This window comes from Gouania willdenowi, chromosome 6, assembly GCF_900634775.1.
Source record: "Gouania willdenowi chromosome 6, fGouWil2.1, whole genome shotgun sequence".
Lineage (NCBI taxonomy): Eukaryota > Metazoa > Chordata > Actinopteri > Blenniiformes > Gobiesocidae > Gouania > Gouania willdenowi.
In genome coordinates this window covers 47,815,434-47,838,091 of record NC_041049.1, presented here as the reverse complement: position 1 = coordinate 47,838,091, position 22,658 = coordinate 47,815,434, and the positions used below count along the sequence as shown (strand labels likewise).

The 22,658-nt window shown below is 38.3% G+C and overlaps 1 protein-coding gene across 3 annotated transcripts in view; it reads left to right on the top strand.

The window, feature by feature from the left end:
* rassf7a (Ras association domain family member 7a) overlaps positions 1–22,658 on the top strand; it is a 54,921-nt gene that overhangs the window by 15,749 nt on the left and 16,514 nt on the right. The window contains exon 1 of one of the 3 annotated variants that reach the window (XM_028450231.1): positions 11,043–11,387. The exons of the other annotated variants lie outside the window; for them this stretch is intronic. The gene's annotated coding sequence lies outside the window, so the exon portion shown is untranslated. Of the gene's footprint in view, positions 1–11,042; positions 11,388–22,658 lie in introns of those variants that run through there. 3 annotated transcript variants of the gene reach the window in all.

The following is a 22,658-nucleotide window of genomic DNA, read 5'->3' as shown; positions in this document are numbered from 1 at the left end:
TTAATCTGTTTTGTTAACCTGTTCTCGATCAGTTTTAAATATATTTGAGAATCCTGAGTCAAGATAAATTATTAGTGATATCCTAATAACAGGCTGATTTAAAAAAGGACAGTTATTTTCATCCATTACCAACATGGCTATCTATAGAACTTTCATTCTAAACTTTCTTCAAAACTTCCAAATCAATTTCAAATTAATTCTGAAATTAATTTTGTGTGTTTCTGACAGTGATGGCCTGATTACAAGAAAACTTTGCTTTTCATTTTGAAAATGAATGTGATCATTTCTAAAAGTAGGTCAGCTGTAGTGTTTGGAGTCAGCATTTAAAGCCTTTGTCAAGGCAATGGCTTTTTCCTCTCTCATTAAAGATGTTCCATGATTATGCTGAGTAATTGAACTAAAGCAGGCCAGGTTGGCATGCTTTATAGCTGCTTAACAAGATAAACCCTGAATACATTGATATGGAGATAAAACAGGCAGTTGGAACCCTGTTTTTTTTCTCAGCTGTAATGAGAGCTCTACTGTAGACATAGTTATTTATTCATTTTATTTTCCATAAAAGATTCAACAGCTGTTTGTGATCTCCGTGCCACTCATTATGCAGCAGAAACAATCAGGCTTGTGTTTTGGGTGAAGGGCCACTTTCAGAGGGTTTTCTGGCTGGATTTCCTCCTCTGAAGTGCTGCACTTTGAGCTTCCAGAGAACCCGCACCATCCAGGTGGTCACGTCTGTGTTTGGTTACTGTGGTAACACTGAAAAGTGGCTCTCCCCCCCCAAAGGTGCACTTATCTGATGACCAGTACGATACTTGCCTCACTCTGTCACACGAACACACACTTACTTGCATCTGTTGGTTAACACTTGACTCTTGTGTAGTCAACAGGGACATGAAAGACAATGAAACATGTTTTTGTTGGGTTTTTAAATAGAAAGTGTAGATGACAGGAAGAAGTTAAACAAGCTGAAGTCACTGTTTTCTGGACTTCCCTTTAATAAGTGCATTTCCCCCCCTGCTCTGTTCTTGTTCTTTTTAACCTGCCAAGCATTATATCATGTTTTTGATATTCGATTACTCCAACCAGGTCAAAATCAGAATCTTATTGTAAAATCAGGGCTTTTTAAGGATCACAGGCTATCTCAAATTCCAATGGACGGCAATAAAATGTAAGCTCAGTTAGCATAGGCCATTTGGATGCTAGATCACTGGCTGTGTTCAAAATGGCATACTCCGTAATATACACTACAAACTCAATATACAAGTATAGACTGTCGACTATATTCTATAAGTATGATTAGGATGACGTGTCACCTAAAGCAAACAACTCTTTGGTGTAAATGAGACGATAAAACAATGCAATAGGAGCATCGACAGAAAGTTTCACCACGACAATGACGTCATTGATCGGATCGGCAAATTGAGATATTTCAACCGATAACATTAATTGCATAAAATGCAAATCATCGGCCGATTTGATACAGCTTGATCAGATTGGTGTAAAGCCTAGTTCCCACTGAAGTGTATTTCCAAGTTTCGAAACTACAACGAATAAACCAGGAAGCACACTGAGGCTAAATACTGTATATCTGTTGATTCGGCACCTTTGATTCATATAACTCGCAGAAACAAATTACATGCTGACATTTCAGAGATTTCCGGAGACCGGCCATTGTACTACTGACAAAACCTCCGGTTAACTTCAAAACCAGAGCCCTATTTCCAAAAGTGTTAAAAAAACCAAATGGAAGACAAGAAGGAATGCTTTTGTTTTAAAAAGAGGATGTTTGATTTTTAGCTTGAAGTCGGTCCCAGGACGATTTTACGTTGTGTTTGCAATGCATGTTGGTGCGGGGTGCCCATCATGCACACTTCAAAAATGTCCTGATACAGTACACATCTGGGTATTTCTTGCATACTCAATCTTTTCACACTATCTAATGTGAACACACTACATACTAATTTGGACCTCCGACTTAGTATGAGTAGTACGTTAGTATGCGAGTTCGAACACAGCCACTATGATAATTCTTGAGTTTTATATCAGCAGCTCTTCTCTTTACTTGGCATATGTGCATTAAAAAGAACAGAAATCATGGTGCGTGTGGGTGTCATTTCCCCACAGCTCTGTATTGTATTGCTGACGCAACCAAGAGGAAACTGGTGCTAAGACCTTGTTGTTGCCTCTGATTGTATGGCATAATGTCACCACTGCTGACCCAACAGTCCTAACATTCCTGCTGAGAAGGTTTTTACTTTGGTTTGTAATATAGCTTGTAGATAAATAGAAAAGAGAAAGAGACAGCCTGGAACACATCTTTAGTCTTAAATATGTATTAGTATTCTGGCATTAGGCCTGGGCCGATAATCAATAAATCAATTAACCGGACAATAAATGAAAATTAACTTGATTAGTTTGCCGGCCTCGATATATTGCCATATGCATGCGTATTTGACAGCATGCCTGTCGGCTGCAGAGGCTCGCTTTAGCAATGGATATAAAACAGCAGATAATTCAGTCAGTTCTAATAATTTCTCAGTGAACCTGCAGCGTAATTACTCTAAAATAGTATACCACCGCCAGGAAATCTTAGATTTAGGTAAATCATACAGTTATAGTCCGATAGTGGTGGCATCTCTGGACCTACTACAGTACGTAGCTTCAGATTGCTACGCCGGCTACACCCAGCAGCCAGTGAAGCAGTGGCGCCTCGTCCCAGCGGTGTCCGCCAGTGGAGGAGAAGTAAGCGGTGTGATCGAAAGCAGAAGCGGGAATGCCGAGCGGGGCTAGCAACCGAACAAAATCTAAGTATTTTGTTTTCCTCGTCTTTCGCCTTCAAACAGGCTGGATGACAAGAGGGGTTCACCCGCTTGCATTGTTGTTTACAAAGGTTCTAACTGGATTGGAAGTGTTACCTGTTTAGTAATGTACATCTATATACCTCTGTGCCTCAATGTTTAATATTTATTGCAAGCGCAATTTTGTTTGTTGAGAGAGACTTGATAAACCATTTTATTTATTGCTTTGGTTGTGTGTGGTTTTGCATTCGAGGTTTTTTTTTCTTAACAAAGACAGGGTCTATATTATTGTTTTTGTTTGTGATATTTATGAAAGTGCAGTTTTTTGCTAGCAGAGACTGAGTCCATTTTATTTTAATTGTTTGTTTTTTTTCTTTAAGATATTTAAAAGTTATTGACATTTTAATTACAATGGTAAAAAAAAAATACTAGTAATGAGAAATAAAAGTTGATTGCATTTGAAAGGGTGTACTTGCATTATTCTGATATGTTATCATTACATTAGTGGTTCATTTGGTCTAAAAAAATGTCGACAATAATAGAGGTGTTGAAAAAAATCAATTCGGCAATATATCGCGATATTACGTCGCGCGATTCTCTGATCAATTAAAAATGCATCCATATGGATTTTTTTTTTCACCTTTATATAACCAGGGAAGTCTTTTCCACTGCAGGAGACATTGTAACTGCACAATGAAGTGCGCTGAAACCTGGGAATGTTGACCAGCTTGTGTTTTTTCAATAAAATCTAAAAAGAAAATACTAACTTTTTGCATGTATTTGTTGTTCTAGGCATATACCTCAGTTAAGTTGCACTAAAGCCATATTGCACTAAAGTCAAAGTTTGTTTAAAAGCCACAGGCAGTTTGTATGTATTTTTTATTTGAAGTTGTTGGCACATGTCATGTTAAAGCCAATGTTTTGAGTGTAAAATATACCAATAAAATATATTTCATACATAGTGTTCTCATGAAGGTGAACACATTTACGGATTAGTTGTTAATTTAAAAAATTACAATAATCATCTTATACTTTAATATTGGGGTTTATCGTATTGTATTGACCTTTGTATTGGGATACGAACCATATTTCCAGATGCCAGGCAATACACACCCCTTGACAATAATAACGTTTATTGGCAAAAATTTGTGGGACAATATATCGTCCAGCAAAATCTGTTATCGGCACAGGCCTATCTGGCATATTTTCTAGTTTTCATGCACACATAATTACATCATTAATTCAGTCTCATGTGCACCCCCTACTCGAGCTCACACTCAAGTGTTTCACAACTAGAATAAAAATGGTAATGACAGTCCCTCGGGCCTTGTTAAAATTCAACAGGTCTTTAAGTGTCAATACTTGAGGTTCTGATGAACATTTTTGCGTTTATCTGTGATTTAAACCTAAAATATTCCATCTTAATATGCATCGTTATCATAATGTCATTGTCCTAATGCATGCATGCATTTCCTTTTAGTTTTTACCCTTTGTACCTCTGCCTACTGCTCATTGGCACTACAAAAGACTTTCCTGCTATAACAGCACGACAGTTTCCCTTCCCTTTGATCCTTTAAAGCTACAAATGCAAAGAATCAAAGTTCCTGCTGCTGTTGAAGCTTTTGAATGCAGTTGTTAATGCCTCTGTTCATAAAGGTTAATGCTTGCACTTCATAATTTTATTAATATATATATATATATATATATATTTTTTTAAAGTTTTCAAATTTTAGATATGAAACATTTAAAACACCAAACAAATGCTTGAAGTTTCCTTAAAATGAATAGACTGTGTTTCAGTTTGTGTGCCTGGGGGGCCTCTCTCTCTCTGTCTCTCTGTGTGGCTTATAAATCTTTTGTTCACCTCTGACCCTTGACCCGTACCCACCTGCTTGCTCCCCTGTCACTAACCTGGATTTCCTGTCAACCTAATGCCCTTTCCCCCCGATCTGTTTTTGTTTTCCTGAGATTATTATTAATCCACCAGTTTTCTCCCCCGCAAAGCCTGATATTTCATCTTGACCTATTTTCTTTGTTTTCTTGCTTTGTTTTCTCATTAAACGTGCTTTGCATTGATCCAAGTTGTATTTGTGGGTTGAGGGTTCATTAAAAACCTCTCAACTTCACTTTTAATTTTTACTCCAGGGCTCACTCAGACATTTTGAATATGATAGTGACAAGAGGAAAATCATTAGCCACATACCAGAATGTTGGTCCACCAACTATTCGACGTAACACGTCAGTGAAAAGTTAATGGTTGTCACACAATCACGGCTTTCTTTCTGTGCCAGGCTTGCTGTGAATTATCTCTGTTTGCTGATAAGACCAGCCCAGTGCAATGCTAATGGCACACTGGACTGCCTTATCTCAATAGTCGAAGGGTGACTTCATCAGGAAGAAGAAAACAAACACTGTTTCAGGGTAAAAAAAGAAATAAGGTATTAATTAAGACTTGTTCAGACATTTGTGGTTGTAACACAATTTTTTTCCCTTCCAATTCACTAACTTTTTTGACTCACTTTTTAGAAACCTATCGGACATTATGAGAGATAATTGTGTTTCTGAATGGTGATAATGTTTTTAAAGAGCCATTTGTGTCTGGTTCTAAATTAATTAGTAATAGGATAAAAGTAGTTTAATGAAACGAGTAACTGTGATATAAAGAAGCTCTTAATTCCTAAAAAGGCCATTGAAATGATCTTGGTCAGTGTTAGGTTGGCATTAGGAGATACTAGGAGATACTTTCTTGTCTCTAACCTTTCTGTCTGTAACAGAAGTTGAACACTCTTTCTGTCATTTTCTACTACGGTCCTCCTGCTGGCCTCAGATTCACCTTAACAGTGTTGTATCAATGTACCCATTGTTATCTTGTCAGGGTATAATAATGTGACATCTACTTTCTTTCAAACAGTGAATCATTCTCCCAGTCGAGTTTCTGAAAAGAAAGCAATGCTTTGTGTTTCTGTCTAAAATGTCTTACATTCACAGTATATTTAAACAAGGCACTATACTTCTTGCCTAAAACCGTGGCGCTTATTGTAATGATACAGAAGACCTGGCAGGAATCGACAATCCTATACTTATGCATGTTTAGCAAAGGGCCATTGGTATTCTGTTTTGTTTTCTGTGAATTTGGAAACCAGTGTGAACTAAAGTTCAAGATCTCGTAATCTGTTTGGGTTTCCGAAATGGAAGTTATTTAGTCTGTGTTCATTTCATGTCTGTTAAGGTTCGAGTCCTAGCTGACCTGTTGGCAGGATGATGAATGCTCTTTTTTCCAAATCCAGTAGGAATGGAGATAGAAGGACGTGGTTTCTATGGGGTGGACGAAATGGTCAAAGTTTCATTCTTGGTAAAAGAATCAAAAGAGACGATCAGCATGTGTTCATCTGCCAGACGAAACCAGTCAATTTCCCAGTCCTAGAGCATCTTCTTGTCCCTTTTTTTGCTAAGTTATGACCGGGTCATTACACCTTTGGCAGATTTATCATTTCACTTGTTGATGTGTTAAGTTAATAGTCGGCAGTAATTCATAGCAGTCAAACAGGTGTGGTATAAGACAGTCAATATATGGTTCCAGTTCTGTGAACCAGTAAAAAACAAACTTCTTTAAAGTGCTGACAGAGGAGGAGAATGAGCTGCAGATTATTTCACAAAATAAAATGGACAACAGAAGTGCAATAACTTAAGGATTCATATTTTTTTAATTTTTGTATTATACCCTCTCAGTGTCTTGAGTGTATTTGTGATCTATTCTCACTGTAATGCTGCTGGAGCGGAACCTATCCAAAGGGATGAATAAAGTCTAGGGTTTCTGGTAATAGATGAGATTGTAGTGCCTCTTAGGTTTAATTTTTGTTTATCTGAGGCTTCTCCACAGAATGCATTAGGAGGGCCATTGGAGGAAAGGGAGGGGGAGGATGTGAGAATGTTTGAGTCATGCTGAAAAGAGGGATGATATGTGGAGTTTGACAGGGGAGGGCAGGAATGAAGGAGCACAGCAGTGGGAGGTTCCCCAAGGAATGCCTGGAAGGTGTTGGCTAAGTCAGAGAGGTTCAAGGGCTAATAATTCAGTTTACCACAATAAAATACCACCCGAAAATGAACTTCATTTGGGTATGTTGAGGTATGTACTGTAGATAATAAGCTTTCAGAATCCATAACATACTTCTCAGAATTGATGCTCATCCTTGACACCTCAACCTTTTTTCACTGTGGCCTTTGCCACCTTCACACTGCCTCAGGGATCTCCCCTCCCCACTTTTATTTCTAGTGTAGTTTAAGTGATTTGTCAGACAACACATGCTCTAAGAAGTGCCAAAAGCTTTGCTTTACTGAGAAAACAGAGCGATAAAGGGAAATGATTCTGCAGGCCTCCGTGATTCAGCCTGGCTTTGTGAGTCTTTGTTTGCATGATTTAATTCACCAAATTAATGCAATTAATTCCAGACTACTATTTATGGACTGTCTGTTTATCATGCGCTTTGACTGCATGTCCTCATTATTTGTTCAGAATATGACCTGATGTACAACAGAAGCAATGAAAGACAAAAATGACATGAAGGCTTCTTCCTGTAGAAATTCTCTAATGTATTATTATTATTTTTTTTTACAAGATGAGTTGAAATGTAATTTATTTTGTCTATATTTTTGGGTGTTGTAGTAAAAAAATAATTTGAATATAGTTGTCCCTCACTATAACGTGGGTTACCTTTCGCGGCCTCTGTGTTTTGCGGATTTTTTTTACAATGCAATTTTGCATGCATTTTTTTATTCGCATTTAGTTCTGCGTCTTGATTGGCTAAGGGAGAACCCGCGCATTGTGATCTGCGTCCTGATGGGCTTATGGTGCGTTCACACCGGATGCGTCACAAAATGTTCGTGCGACCAGATTACATGGATAAATGCGGCCCAGATACGAAATTGTGCGGTCCGATCCACATGAAGTACATTGGCCGTGGGAACATGCTCGCACATTCGCAGGAGTTGACATAACTCCTGCGACTGTTTCCCATGACGAAAGCCAATCAGAGTTTTTGTTGACAATGACGTCAGGCCATCAACATTGACACCTGTCTGTTTACCCATTCAACCATGGAGTAGAAGCTGTGTGTGATCACCTGTAGCTGTATGACACGGCCTTTATAACCGGGACCGGACTAGGAAGTAGGGATGTAACGATTAATCGTAAGGCAGTTAAAAATCGATTCATAGGTATCATGGTTGATATCGATTTTCTGACAATTGAATCGCAGTACTTTTTTTAACCAGCAGCTATCCGGAAGTGTTGGCGGCGGGCGGAGTCTGCTAATACTTTCTTTCTGGCTGCCTTCTACTCTTAAATATGTTAATAAATGATTCATTACCCCTTTAGCACCGAAAGAATATCTGTAATATTACTTGAATATCTGTAAAAGTCACGTTTTTCTATTAGCTCTGTCTGCTAGCATAGCTTCTCTTCTTCACTGCAAGATATCTGCATGCCAACCAACCACTGGGTTACCAGCGCCCTCTGCTGGTCCAAACAAATATGACGTAAATCAGTGCAATGGCGGGTTTTTTTTTTTTAAAGTCCAATTGTTAAGGCACAAAATACATTTTCAGTTGCACTTTTAAAAGAAAAAGAACTATTATGCAGTTTTGCATTGTTTATTATAGAACCAGAATTTAAATTAATAGGCTTCATTTTCATTTGTATTATTCCTTTATTTATTTAATTCAAGATTTATTTTTAGTTAAATTGCATTGTTTTGAATAGTTTATCAAGGAATTCTTTTGACAATGAAAAATAAAAGGAAAATAATACAGTATTTTCTAGTTTTTTTCCCAAAAAAAAAATTTGTCTACAGTCCCATTTTGTAAATGAAAAAATCGTGAGAGAATCGTATCGTGAACCCAGTATCGTGAATCGAATCGTATCGGGAGTTGAGTGAATCGTTACATCCCTACTAGGAAGGATTTGGCGTAGAGGAGAATCAGCGAGGAGGTGGTCGTAGCCGGTAAAAGTTCTCTCTAGTTTTCATCCTTGAAAGTCGGCACTGAGCTAGGATAACATTAGCCGCTAATCACACTGGCTTTTTTCACTGGTGGTTTATGTTTATGAGAGGAGAAAAAGGAGCACAGCTCCTCGCTTCAGCAGGCAGTGAAACTCACCGAGTTGGATGTGTTGCTGGTGGGCGGTGCTTCGCTTCAGATGCGCATATGAAGCAAATGGGGACATTTTTTGATCCTGCCCACTCTGAAGTGCTGTATGTTTACAAGTTTCCTCCCCGACAAAACCCACAATTTTGACATCTGTCTGAGAAAAGTGTATAAAGTGTGTGGGAGGGGTTTTACAGCCTTAAAACATGTATAATAATTGTAAAAAATAAAGCTGACTACTTTGCGGATTTCACCTATTGCGGGACATTTTTAGAATGTAACCTCCGCGATAAACAAGGGACTACTGTACTGGCTGTGGTTTCTTGGGAACTAGGATTTTTTTTGAGAAATCTTGAAGACTTGTTCAAAAAACAATAGTGGTCCTACAGTTTTCCAAAATAAAAGCTCTAACTTTTTGGAAGATTCAATTCTCATAATTATGGCGTCTTTGTACACAAACTTTATGCAAATGTTTCTTGTCTTGATTTACTCTACTTAAAGCTACTTTTGGTCAAATACATTTTTATCAGATAAAGACATAGTTTTGTTCTCATAAACCAATAAATTAAAAATAATTTGCTTGAAAAAAACATGTGAAATGTTGAAATTGACGCTTGAAAGTTTGTTTTAATCTCCATTGTAAATGCTTTCTTATTAACATTGTCGGAAAAGTTTAGTGCATTGCATCGTGGTATATGGAGTCCCATAGACAGGTGCATAGATTTTTTTTTTTCACTTATAATGATTTCTTGTATTTGCCCCAAAACTTTGCCAGAGTTGCTTCAAAACAATGGCAGATGCTTATTTTGAGACTTACAAGGAATGATCTGAATCTGGTCAAAATTAAATGTCTCACAGAGTGAGGTAATCACGTGGAATAGCGGGAACAAACATGAAGAAATATGGTATCAAGCCAATCACTGTCCTCCTTGTCTGGAGAAGAAACAGAAGAAATCACGTTAAAAATGAAGTAAAAACACATCTATGCATCCATCTACGGGACTCCTCATCTCACAATGCAATGCACGACGCTTTTCCGACAATGCCAATAAGAGTTTGTTTACAGTGAAGATCAAAACAAACTTTCAAGCGGCAATTTCAATCTATTACATCTTTTTTCGAGCAAAAGTTCTTTGATTTATTGATCTATAAGGCCTACACTATACTGTATGTCTTTACCTGATAAAAAAACTGTATCGGCCCTTTCAGCTTTACGTAATTTTTGGTATCGTTGTGTGGACGCTGGCGTTTTTAAAGAAACAACACTTTATGAATGGAAACTTTTGTAAGGAGTATGTTATGGTAATCATCACTCTCTTAGAATGTAGTGAAAGATAAAGGGAGGGAGGCGTTCTGATAGAATTAGGAAGAATGTTAATGAGGAGCAGAGCCTGGTTCATGCTGAGGGGCTCCTTCACATGCTGTCTCGCCCATTCGTCACGCATGTCTTACCCCTACGTGTGTATGTGTCTGAGAGGAGTTTGATGATTGTGCCATTGTTTTTAGGTAAATGCCAACTGGTCATGCTGTCATCTATGAAGCTTTTGTTTTGGAGACTTGCTAGAATCTTTGGACAAAGCTGTTAATTTCAAGGTTCAGGTTCTCGCTGTTCCCTTGCCCTATTTTCCCACAGGGCGTAGTCCAGCTCAAACAAAACCACATATTAACACACACACACACACACACAGACGCTCAGCTCGTACCTGTCCAGCTGGACTATGACCTCATTCCAGGAAAAGGAAGGGAGGAAATCACCTGACACACTCATTTGTATAGTCAGCTGTTCATGTAACTCAAAGCCAGGGCAGGGATGTTGAATGCCTCAGGTTATTGATCAGACAAACAATACGGAGAGAAAAAAAACATACTGTACAGTAGTTATGTCACATGTTGTGCAGAATTCTTTATGTCATTGTTGAATGAGGAGTAAAAATTTAGGAAGTTGTAGAAAATACAAGGAAAACGTCTAAATAGAACAGTTTGGACAATTTGAACTACCTGAAAAGGACAAGTCTTCAAATATGGCAGCATAACAAGAAAGGGTGGGGATAAAGAGAGTGAGAGAGGAGTGAATTTGAGGGTGTGTTTCTGTGTGGGTGAGAGACAGAGAGTAGGAGGAGGGGAAAGAAAGAAGGGAGAACTCCAGCACTCACTGAGATCTTGACTTGTAGCGAGGACGCCCAGTAGTAGAAGTGCATTCCTGAGGCAGCCGGGCAGAGTGGAGGAGAAGGTGCGACATCATTGAAATCTCTCCGTGACTCCTCTTCGTCAGCCGGCCCCAGTCCGCTTCGGCGCTGGATTAGCACGCTTTACATATTCACAGCCGGTCGCTGCATAGCACACCAGCCGCTTCCACTTGCCTGTCAGAAGTCAAGGTGCTCTTCGATTGAGGCATAAATAAGAGAATGAATCTTCGTTTATAAAGAAATAAAAGCAGGATCGTCTCTCTTGGTGAGCTTAAATATCTTTTTCCCTTTATGAAAGTCAGAAAGTTTGTCAAAAATCAGTTTGTGCAGTAACTGTTTTTATTCACATTTGTCATTTTCTGTCTATAGTTTTAATGTTAAAGAAACTTTGTGGAGTTAAACCTGGTACTTGTTGACACCAAACGTGAAACCAAAGGTCTGCTGTGTTAGACAAAAAGACTCAGTTGTAATAGTTGTTTGAGCTTTTTCTGGATTTTTGTGTTCTAAGATCTGAGTGTCAACCTTTTTTCTCTGATTAGTTGGTGTGTGAGAATTGCATGTGCTGCCTCTGACACGGCTCTCCTGTCACACTGGCTGCTCATTTTACCACTGTATAGGATTAAAGATTAATTCATGAAGGACGCGAGCAGAGTTCAGTTTGCTCGCAGTGTGTTCTCAATGCATTTAACTGTTAACGTGCTAAATATTTTAAACACCATACCAAGTCCACTGCACAAATCTAACGCAGTCCAGCTAACTTAAATATTGATCGGAAATTCCACATCTTAGAAGGTAATTTTTCCCCCCAATTGGTGAAGTTATGCAGTCTGACTTCCAGTGTCATTTGTTTTCCTTTCATACAGTTTTTAACTTGTTCCCAGAGAAGTTGTTGCTTTAGGGAAACAACTCATGCATACATACTTGCTTTAAACTGGCTTAAATATTTTATTATGTGGACGCTCTACGTCACCTGTCCTTTCTTCTTTATTTGCCTTAACATTTTAGAACATTTTATTTGCCTAAGTTTTAATGTTTAATTAAATGATGCACATTTTAAACTCATAGAAGCAGACTGTTCTGAAAAATGTATTTCCCTTTGGTAATAGTCTGACCTTGGTTCCATGAGACCTCTCAATACCCAGTCTATGCTCCATATTAAGTGATCTATATTTCAATGCCTACTTTCTTTTGTTTGTGTGCCACAATGTCTCTGGTTGAAGCCAATAAAACCCTTTTGTTTTTGTGTGAAATGAAGTAGCTTAGAATTTTAGCTAGATGTCGATCGATATGAGATTTTCAAAGGCCGATGCCGATACCGATTTAAAAAAGAAAAAAAAAAATTCATCCGATGGCCGATATCTAAAGCCTATTTTGGAAGCCGATTTTTGAGGCCGATATACTTTTTTTTTTAAAGCACATTGATTATGAAAGACATTTGAAACACTCGTGATATAAATGTATATATTAGAAGTTAAATTAAATACACCAATAGAACTCTTAACATTTATTAAACTTTGAATATACCCGTACACAACCAAGTAAAACAAAAAGTACAGGACGGGTAAGTAGCAGTAAAGCACGATAACAATATACAATGTGCAAGTAGTGGGTTTAAACTAAATACCTGTTTTAGGTAAAACCACTCACTCCTTCCCTCTGTTCGCAGCCATCACCATTATACCTAAGCTTCACACTTGTCACTAGGGCTGGGCGATATGGCCTTTTAGAAATACCGCGATATTTTTAGGCCATGTCACGATACACGATATATATCTCGATATTTTGCATTACCCTTGAATTAACACTTTGATGCACAAAATCACACCAGTATGATGATTCTATATGTCTACATTAAAACATTCTTGATCATACTGCATTAATATATGCCAATTTTAAACTTTCATGCAAAAAAGGGGATATCACAACTAAGTCAAAGTTGACATAACTGTATTTATTAAACAGTGAGTGGCTCAAACATAAAATTGTCAACAGAAAGTGCACGTTCTGTGCAAAATTGTCACAGAGACATTTCAAAACAAGACATTAGTGCAGGATGCAACTCACATGGCATTTCAAAACACAAAATTAAAGTGCACTTTTTGTACATAATGCCACTACAATATTTTAAAAACAAATAGTGCCCTTTTGTGCATGTTGTCATTAAGATGACATTTCAAAACAACACTAAATTTAAGTGCACCTTTTGTGCATAATGCCACTAAGATATTTAAAAAAAAAAAAAAAAAAAAAAAAAAGTCCGCGAGTTTAACGGTATGGTCATTTTCAACACCGCACAGACTACAAGCTGCGATATATCGAGTATATTCGATATATCGCCCAGCCCTACTTGTCACCATATGCACAACTACAACATCACGTCTCACTCTCACTTTAAAATAATCAACTCTTCGCCACCCTTTCCATTTCATACCTTAAGTCTCTCCTCCCTGTTCCCTTCCCCCTCACTAAGGTGTAACACTGCCCTCTCTTTTTATATCCTCCCTATAATAAAGTGTTTCATACCCTTCCTTGGGGAGGGCTGGTGATAAAAATCTTGAAAAAAGTCCAGATATTGGTCGATCTCTAATTTTAGCCCCTCACTGCTTGGCCATAATTTTAATTTATTGATTATTTAAAAGGGACAATGCACATTAATAAACAGACATGCTGTAAATGAGCCAGAGTTAGCCAAAAGAGTCTAGTTTTCATCTGGTGTCATTGGTCAAACACCACCTATAGAAGAAGTCTATTCAATAATCCAGGGCTTTAACCGCATCAATTGATTGGAAGTTAACAATTTAAGAATTGAAATTGCAGGATAGTAAAAAAAATCAGAAAGTTATTTGTTTATCACTTTTGACTTACAAGGCCTTTTTGTTTTTATAAAGCCTAATGCACACATAAAGACACTCGGGCTGTTTTTGTCTCAATTTGACCCCTTTCCGACCAAGGATGACAAACAACTGATTACTTTTTGTGACAATGTCTTAAAGGTTATCTTATAAAACGATCCTGTGGTCTGATGGGTGTTAAGAGTTAATTTGTCCTGAGAATTGGCTCTGAGACATGCCTTGGCTGACTGTCATAAACTTTAAACTTGTTCAATATTTACGACCAAAACTCTTTGAGTGTGTGTGAGGAAAGCCGACGACTTTCTCGTTGTTTCTAAGCCTGTTTAGTAAATAAAACTAAGCATTTCCTAAAACCTACTGTGGGTCCAGTTCTCTGCATTGTTTTCTGAACTGCTTGTTCACTGTTTAAACACACCAATTGAACGTTCTCATGTGTCAATTCTTTATTTGCTTACTTGGTAAGGAAAGCTTGCCTATAATATCTCCAATGGAATTTTACTGGGAAAACTCTTTAAGCCATCCTTCATGTAGTAAAATTACTTCATTTCTTGCTATCATACCATTTTACAGTCAGGCAGATGTGTACGGGTACAAGGTAATTGAAATGCTATGACCGTACATTATAAGGAAAATACCTATGATTGCTTTAACTATTTCTTTTGGAGGACACTTTGAACCATTTTCTCTGTGTCTCTTAGATACGGTTTGTCATTCCTATCTTCCACTTGCCCTCAAGTACATTTTGTGTGTCCTTCCTCTACCTGTGCAATGTGACGGAAGGCAGTGTCGTGCTCTGTTCATGTCAGATCCATTAGGGATGAAAGCACACTGCAGTGATAAAAGATTGATCTAGTCCTCCTTGCATCACATTCACATCTCTCACCCTGCCTCCTCACCAATCCCCTGCACCCGTTCCCAATGCAAATTCAACCCAATTTACAATTTATCACATTTTTTACCTTCTTGTAAATACGTTTTTCATACCAAGTGTACTTTGGCAAACTTTTGGTTGCAGAGTTTAATTAAATTCTTCCACAGCATGCTGTACCTGGCCTATTCTGACAAGGTTACTAGTTCTCAATGTTGAAAATGAATTATTTTCTTCCCTTTGAAATCTTTCAACACTGCATTTTTAAAGAGGGTAGGTTTTCTGTTACAGTATCTCATACACTGCTTGTTTGCCTCCAGAAAGAAGGATCATGTACTTTGCAACTAAACCAGTAAAAAAACTAGCAAACTCAGGCATTTCCACACCTGTTTTCTCTGAAAAGGCAAAGTTGAATCCAGCATAGCTGTGAGGATATAAATATTGAGAGGAATGAAGGAAATTAGAATGGGATACACATATTTTACATCTTTTGGTTTCCCAAAGTACAATTCTTTGAGCTGTACCAAAAAAGTGTCTTCCTGTATTGTAAAGTGGCACCAAAGCCACAAAAAAATGGATATGTGTTTTATTTCCAGTTGAAAGCTTCAGAACCATTGCTTGTCCCTCAGGGTATGAGTTCTTCAGCCTTTTACTTGCTTTTGTCTTGAGTAATGTTTTTAGGAATGTTTTTCAAATACTTTCAGGCACTGAGTAGCACGGATGTGCATAGCCCCAATCTCTCTTTATTCATTCAGCATGTACAGGTCAAGGGTTATGAAAAACAAAGTTTGTCCACCTAAGGATGTGATCTTGAGTAATTCCTCCTGACTTTAAAGTTCACCTGAGAGTCTGTCACACCCTGTCAGGCTGAACTATCTGTACTCTTTCTTTTTAACAAGGGGAGGGTTGCTGTTGCTGGGCAATGTATGTCCATGACTCCCAGTTCTGTCATGTGAAGTGATCTTAGTACAGTAAACATCGCCAACCTCCTGGGATAGTCATGTGACTGTGCGTGCGCAACGCATATCTGCAAATGTGTGTGTGTGAATAACAGGTCGCTCCCTTGGTTTTACTGCCTTGCTTGTGTTGACTGTGTGCACTGTGAGCAGTATATTCCAGTGATTTGCTGAAGGGACCAGGGCTGGACCTGAAGGCAGGGTCAAGACAACAGTAAGAAAGAGAAAAGGTCTACCCCAAAGCTTAGAAACACTAAATCAACAGATTGTAGTGAAGGGAAGCAGTTGGATCTGACAGATCCGTCCCTCATGCCAAGAGGCACGGCAGCAGGCAATTTTTAACAGTGAGTTTTCACCAATTTGAGGTTGTGTGACACCATTAGATAAAATAGACGTGAAAAAAGTAGGGATGTGCATTGCAATGAACGATTTGCATGTCACAGTACAATATATCCCGATACTAAACAATATAATATACTGTACATAGTGATATCAATAATTCAATTTCACTTTTACAAGTACAAAATGGACTGAAATACAAATTATTTGATTTTTTTAAACTTACAAGAACAAGTAAATGGTAACTAACTGTAATTAAAGTACCAATATCAAAAACAAGGGGTATGTTTATCAAACTGTCAAATTGCATTTTTTAAATTCCTTGTACTGTCCTCAAAACTGTACATGGCAAATAAAACATTTCTGATTCTGATTCTGATTCTAAAAAGGTAAACTTTTGCTTCTACAACAGATTCTGATTCTGTTATGTTCTCAAATTCTTTAAAAAAATAAAAAATAAAGTGCAATCAACACCCAAGCAGAAATGCATTGAGGAGTGCGATACTTTAATAAGGTCTGATGTGGTTCACTGACACCTACTGACCGGGCATTTACGTGCTATGCATATGTTAGAGCAATTAAATGTTATTTTTGTTAAAAAAACGTGATTTAAGAAATCAATTTGGAATTTTTTTGGATCGATACGATATATCGTGATATATCGCCGAATCGATTTTTTCATACACCCTTACAAAGTAGTCATCTATTAGAATGTTGTTTTGTTTCAATTAAACATTAGTATTAACTGTGTGGGATATAGGTCATCTGTATTGTAGATTATAGGCTCTGGAAACACATCAGAAGACTTGGTGACTCTTAATGAAGGGATGCAATTATGTCAGAATGTGAATGTTTAAATATTTTCATTCACGATTGATGTAAATTTAAATCAAAATTGAAATTGACTTGAAGACAGTTGGGAGATAATCACAATCACTTTTTCTCTTCTTACATTCATTTCATATCAGGCTTGTTAGTGGTATCCACTCCAAAATGCAGGTTTACTTAGTTATTTTAGACTTTTCCAGTTGAGAGGACGAAATAATTCTTGAAGCTAAAAAATTTAGACCTGCCTGGTTAATTGTTCTCAGCTCAGTCCATGTCAGCTTTCTTGTTTTTTTAATATCACATCGTTTCTCTTCTTGAGTCAAAATGGTTCTCATGGTTTTGCCATTATACATGGTCATGTCTAAACTCTGTGTGACCATCTCAGCCTGTATACATATGCTTGTGTATTCATGCCAAAGATCACCAAGGTGATTCCCTCCATGAATGGTGAAAGAAAGCTTTGGTAAAGTGAGGAGGAGACACTTCATACAGATATACTGTTTCAGTCCCAGAGAGATTTAGAGGATACTAGGAATCACCTATAAATCTGCTTTTGAACCTCTTCCATGCTTGTTTTGACTCTTCACTCATCCATACAGTTCTGGAAGGCGGGATCACTACTCCTTCCCACAGTAATGACAGGGAGAAGCATCTGTGGCAGTTGCATCTCCCTTTCTAGCTATAAATCAGTTGGATTGAGAGACCTTCTCAAGCCTTGTGATCTGTGCAAGACAAGTTACATAACTCAACTCTATTCCATATCACTGGTACAGTTTGGAATATCAAACACTAATCTGAACACTTGCATAATAATTAGGCTTTACACGATCAGGATTTTTGGGCCGAACACTATCAGTGAGTTTAAAAAAAGCGATCACCGATCCGATCATGTGAAGGTGAGTTGTTGTTTTTTTTTTTTGTTTTTTTTAGGTAATGACCAAATTCCTTTGGTACTTCTGATACAGATTCACGGAAAATCAAACGGTAGCATGTTTTGGTACCTAAGTGCATCCTTGTGACTGTGAGGGAGTGGAAGAGTTGGCTATTTCCATGCACGACCTGAACACAACGTTGCACGCACAAGAGCATCATGGCTCGGCTTTTAAAAATGAGACGCAGACCGAGCACTTTCAGGTGAAAATGTGAGCTAAACCATTTAATTTAGTCCCTGAACAGCAGCTGTGTTGGCTACAAGAGAGTTGGAGATGCAGCTGTTGAGGCAGACCACGCTGTAACTACATAAGCCTCCATCAACATTAGAGGAGCAAAGACATAGTCCAACTGTGGCATCGCAAAACCTTCTGTTGCTTATAGTCCGTATTCATAGGTGCACAGCGGATATAGACACTTAAGCACGCACAGACACGCACAACTGCATATGCTAACACACACACACAGACACTAACAGTAGACGCTGTCCCTGGTGTAAATGAGATGATAAAACAATACAATGGGAGCATCCACAGAAAGTTCCATCACGACAATGACGTCATTGATCGGATCAGCGAATTAAATATTACATTGCGAATTAAGACATTACATTGCGAATTAAGACATTACATTGCGAATTAAGACATTACATTACATTTAACCATTTTTCCCCAAGGGGTAGCAGTGGGCTGCCACACTTGCTCATCATCCTACAGTGATGGCCCAGGTGAGATTCAAGCCAGTGACCCTCCAATTACAAGCACACTTGCTGAACCACTTGGCCACTATTGCCCTTGACTTCACTTATGCACTTTCCTGAAAATATCTGTAGATATAGATATCCAACATGGAATGCTCTTCAGCAATATACTTTTCCGAGAATGTCAATAAGTGATTATTTACAGTGGAGATTAAAACAGACTTTCAAGCTGCAATTTCAACATTTTAAATCTTTTTTCTGGGGAATAGTCTTTGATTTATTGATTTATTCGGCCTAAACTATGTCTTTCTTGTCTGTTGAAAACAATTATCGTCTCCAGCAACTTCAATAAAGGTTGGGAAGCAGTGCTAATTTGATGGCATGCTAATATGTGTCTTTGTTCCCTGACACCAGGTCTGCATTAAAACATGGGGTCTCATGAAGATTGCAACTGTAGATAAACAAGGCAGTGCAGTGATGAGTGTTTTACACTCAAACTTACTGCTTGTGTTTACTGCATTTTGAATTCTAATTAACTCCTCCCTTTATTTATAGTATCTTATATACATGCAAGTTGTTACACAATCCTGCTGTGATGGGTTAGCGTAGCTGAAGGTGACTTGTCTCCGTCCATGGTTCTATTTACCTGTATCCTTGTCTCCAAGGGCCAGGTACGCTGGAACTCCCTAAGTAAATATTGGATGGGTGTGAGGAAAGATGTTTTGCCCAGCACAAGAACCTTCGTGGTGGCGTAACATACTAATCCGTTCAGCCGGGTGCTTTCTCCCAAACATACGAGTAGTAGTTCAAACATTGTCATGGTTAGGATGCCTGAATTTCACTTTCCAAAGTCAAATCTAATCCTAACCAGTGGGAGATGGGTTGCATTAGCTCTCAGGGTGGCTCGTGAGTTGCCCGTGTAATGTTCATGACCTTGAATTGATGTCTTGGGAGGAAACTGTGGAGTTCTTGTCTTTTTATCTGTGAAAACATTTATCCAACTGACAGGCCTGTGTTTTCCTTTCGGTGAGCTTCTTCATTTTTCTGGTAATATTAGTGTTCTAACTCTGCAAAGGAATGTACACCTGTTCTTCTGAGTAGAATTTATGACCTCCTTACCTACTACCCCAACAATGAAGTCTCCTGAGTGCTGTTGTAGCAGTGATAAGACACTTACATTTTGTGTACATTAGGAAAGCACTGCGCTTTGTGAATACTTGTATGGCATAAGGTTCGATCCTTGTGAAATCTAATGGAAAAGTGCCTTTCAGTGCAGTGACATGCTGTCAGTCAATCTTGGATGAATAAACTCCATAATTTGTAAAAATTGTACTGTATTTACTTTGATAGAAAATAAAAAAAACAGGTAATCTGTACAATATTTGAATGTACCATCTATATCTATACTTTTCAAGTCAAAGTAACCTGTGATTTTGTAAAGTATTTAAAAAGATTAAACTTAGACAAAGCCAAACAGACTGTATGTTCATAACACCGCCCTTTACATGGAGGCACAGGTACTGTCTGTAGCTGTGTTTCCATTACAGTTCTTCGCAAAATAAAAGCGATATTTCTAAAGTTTTGACAAAGAATAATTGCGCTTTGAACGTGTTTCTATTGAAGGTTGTTTTGGGCAGGAGCCTCGTAACGCCCATGAAATCTTATCCTGTGAGACTTCACTGTAGGAAGATGGACGCTCAAAACCTACTTGTTTTCTTGGAGAAATGTGGTCATGTGACCAGGTACGTCATCCTGTGACATGTAATTGCAGAACAATTATTTCCACGATGCTTTTGCGAAATATTTCAAGATTAAAACATCGGAAAAACCACCTTCTTAAAGCATTAAAAGTTTTTTTTTTACAGGTGTTTCCATTACCAGTTTTTGTTGTGCTATTTAGATGTAGAAGGGAAGATGGAAATGCAGCTCATGAAACTACTTGAGTTTTCATTGCGGCTTTTATCAGATCACTGAAATTAACAATAATACAGTATACTGTACAAATGCACAAAATACTTTATTGACTTAGGGCTCTATTCTGCCATGCGCATATGTCAGAAAAGCCACGCAGCAAGCCGTTTTTGGCTGCGCGCTATTCTCTAGAGATGTCCCGATACAACTTTTTCACTTCCGATACGATAACGATATTTCAGCTTTGCGTATTGACCGATTCCGATATCAATCCGATAAGATATCATCACAAATCATACATACCGGTACTTTTATTACTTATTTTGTAGTGTGGAATATGAGAAAATGTTTTTTCGGACCGATATCCAATGTCAATATCGGATCGGGACACTCCTACTGTTCTCCCCCTGTACTTAAGTCATTCGCTGCGCGTCTTGATCCCAGTTACGCACTCTGGGTGGAGCGACCCTGAAATGTGGGTGTTCCCATTCAAATCTGGCCCTACGCACATTCCCCAGTCTGCTTAAGTTATTGTCCTTTTGCGCACTTCAATGACATTTACAAGCGTTGGGGAAAACTGACGTCATGGCCCAGTCCGCCTCCTTTGCTTCAGACCGCCTTCATTCACAGACACGCTTTTGGTTGATTTATGCGCGGTGGGTGTGTCTTGAACCTGGACCAGAGAATACACGCAAGAGAGAGGCGCGTAACTGCAGGTGCTTAAAAAAGTCCAGACCGGAGAATAGGGCCCTTAATGATTATTTTGTACTCAAAATATGTCTTGTAAGAAGTTTTCAAAGGGTAATAAAATATAGCTGCTGCCTTTTATGTCCCAGAACTACAGAAAACAATCAAATTACAGCAATCTACAGCAAACATCTCTATGTAATTGTTTGTTTTTTATTTGCCCAAAATGACAGAGCCTCCCCATGCCACACTTTCCTGCTTTTGGGAAATTTAAACTGACAATTATAGGTTGTATTGAAAAATGTGTTTAAATACCAACACTTCCCACTCCCAGCCACAGTGTCTTGCTGTCTTTACCCGTGCAGTGAAAGGAATGTCAACCATATGAATTAAATTACACTCGATCGCTTACATTGGACTATTGACTGGAATGCAAAGGTTTCTAAGCAGGAATGAAACTTTGATTTACTGCATGTCTTTGGCAGTGAAATATAATGATATAGATTGTGCTTTGAGAATTCATAAATACCTTTTTCAAAAAGTTGATAGGAATTATTTAGAGCAGGCATGAAAGTGACTTTTGAATTACTAATATCTTAAGCTTGGAATCTGTGACACCAGAGGTCTCAGCTTTCCTTATTCCTCAGTGACATATGAATGAAGAGAGAGTCATACCTGCCTGAAAAACTCCATATAAACGAAGGAACTATAGAGTAAGGCTTTAAGGTTTGTTGTTCATTTGAACTCTACAACATGTTCACACACGCACGCAGTGTAAATTGCATCCTTAAATTAGTGGGTTCACTTTTACCTTTAAGATAAAAATCAAGCGTTCACATTTACTTTGAGTCACACTGTCTGCTGCCTATCCTTAGTCTCATATAACCTATTATTTTGCTAGTCAACTATCTAATTCATTTGCACTGCCTATCTGTATACGAGCATTTGCTGCACAATTTAAGCAATTGTGTAGTAACTATGTGCTGTTGGTAGTTTGGCTGGGAACTGGGCAACCTCCTCCTTTAATGCTGAGCTGTGATGAGTCAGATCAAAGGTGTATAATTACACATGGGTGCCCATCAGCAGTCTGGCAACCACTTCCATCAGCTCACCTAACGATGCAAACTCCTGTGCTTGCATGCAGTCACACCACTCATCCAGAGCCGAGCCCTCAGAGGAGCTCAGCTCTGCTCATGCTTCCATAAGTAGGGCAAAGACCTTTTTTATTATTATTCGCAATATCGCCTGACAGCTCTGTAGCTGGATTCAGGAGTCAGCACAAACAAATTCCTCTTCTCAATTGTGCGCACCTTTGTCCTGTTTCCGGGATTCAGTGTACAAGTGAATAATGAACACCACGCGGGTGTGAGTAAGTCTTTCACTCAGAGAGAAGAATTATGTTTAATGCTTTATTGTGGTTAGAGTTGTGTAAACTGTCGTAGACACACACTTACAAAAGTGTTAC